Source organism: Chrysochloris asiatica, unplaced genomic scaffold, assembly GCF_000296735.1.
Source record: "Chrysochloris asiatica unplaced genomic scaffold, ChrAsi1.0 scaffold00050, whole genome shotgun sequence".
Taxonomy (NCBI): Eukaryota; Metazoa; Chordata; class Mammalia; order Afrosoricida; family Chrysochloridae; genus Chrysochloris; species Chrysochloris asiatica.
In genome coordinates, this window is record NW_006408568.1 from 12,262,347 (window position 1) to 12,264,515 (window position 2,169).

Here is a 2,169-nt window from a genome sequence, read left to right on the forward strand (position 1 = left end):
GGACATTGTTTCGTTCTGCTGTGCATGGGGTCACTATGAGTCGGTTCCGACTCGATGGCACCTGACGACAACAAGAACAACAATGGTAGGTGGTGTGTCCTGTGGATATTTATCAGCGGCCATAAAAGAGCATTGCAACATTGACCAGGCAGAGAGAAGCTTGCCTGGGGACATGGCTGAGGAAAGGCTGTCCTGACTGGAGCATTTTCTGATCCCATATTGCAACCTGCTCTTAATAAACCCCATAACTGTTGTATGATGTCTGAGTTCTGTGTGAACATTGCAGTGCATTATTGAGCCCAGGTGAGAAGCAGACAGTGCTTTTAGAGGGATGGTTTGCTGACGCACTTTGCACCTTTTAACGTTTTTATGGCTAATTTTTCTCTCCTCTCACTTAGATATAAAATGCACAAGGCAAGGATTTCTGCTTCACTATGTCCCCCCACAAACTTTATGAATGTTGTTGTTGTTGTTGTTGTTATGTGCCATGGAGTCGGTTCCGATTCAGCGGCCCTGTACAGGGTTTCCAAGGCTGTAAATCTTTACAGGAATAGAAAGCCTCATCTTTCACCCGCGGAACAGCTGGTAGTTTCAAACTGCTGACTCTGAGGTTAGCAGCCTGATTCGTAACCACTACGCTACCAGGAGTCCCTAAACTTTATGAATAGAGGACCGCATAATACTACATCTATGTAAGGTATATAGAATATAGCAAGATTATCAGAATGTCTTCAGCTGGATGCCAGAAGGAAGTAGGTTTAAAAAATTGTAAATTCATCACACAATCCACCAAATTGTAAGTTGGGTCCCAGGTAGGTAGTTAGAGCAATAACGAAACCTATGGGGGTGATTCTTCTCATCACCTATCATGAAAGATGAAGGTATTCATTTGTTAGATGCAGAACATGTGGCCTTATGTAGAAAGTAAATTTTCTGAAGTCCTTGAGTTAATATCACCTGTTGTTCTGGTAAATTAAACTTACTATTGGAAGTCTGTGGCAGAGGGGAGCCTGCTACCTAGTTTACAGTAAGAGATATGCCACCACCCAGTTATTAAACATCCTGGGAGTTTTTAGACAAAGTTAATTTCAAGTGCTCAAAGCCTGTAAGGAGTTTGGTGTGGCACAGTAGGATAAACATTGGACTGCTAACCACAAGGTCAGCAGTTCAAACCCATCAACCCCTACTTGGAAATCATATACAGGTTGCTATGAATCAGAATTGACTTGATGGCACTTAACACCAACAACAAAGCCTGTGAAAAAGGCCATGAAAGTTATAAATCTTGTTCTCCTTTCTAAGAGAATTTTAAGGTAGAAATAGTACTGTACTTCATGCTCCAAATATTTCTGAAATTTAGTCTCATTTTTGGGAACAGAAGATCAGTGAAAATGGTTGTATCAATGTAACTTTAAATTTATCATTCACTTTCTTGTATCCTATAAGACAGCTAGAAAAACATTCTCCTTTCCCTGCATGAGTAGCGTTAGTGGCTTGCTGAGCTAATTGCCTTGGGGTAGTGTCAGCTTCCTTTCAGAAGAAATGTTGTGTTCTCTTATGAAAAGGAAATTTTTACTTAAGGAATAAGTAAAATTCTAGAACTCCAAGGTTATTTGAGACTATTTATCTAAATTTTTATTTTAGAGATGAGAAAAGTGAGGTCAAGGTCATGTACTGAAGTTCTCAAGGTCACACACACGTGAAAGATGTGAGATTCCCCTTTCCCTGACTTCCTTGACTGTCTCCTCCAAGTACTCACCTCCCATGTGGCAAAGAGATCCATCGTATCGAATACTAAGTTTCCATGTTCATCCTTTGATACCAGCTCCTCTCCAAACTGTAATAAAAGCAGGCATTATAATCAATTGTATGGATCATGACAAGCTATGAACAACATTGCAAAGTATGAGTATTCCAGAACACTTAATTGTGCTCATGAGGAATCTGTTCCTGGACCAAGAGGCAGTTGTTCGAACAGAACATGGTAACACAGAGTAGTTTAAAATTAAGAAAGGTGTGCGACAGGATTGTATACTTTCACAACACTTATTCAACCTGTACGCTAAGCAAATATTCTGAGAAGCTGGGTTCTATGAAGAAAAATGTGGCATCAGGATTGGAGGAAGACTCATTAACAACCTGCGATATGCAGATGATACAACTTTGCTT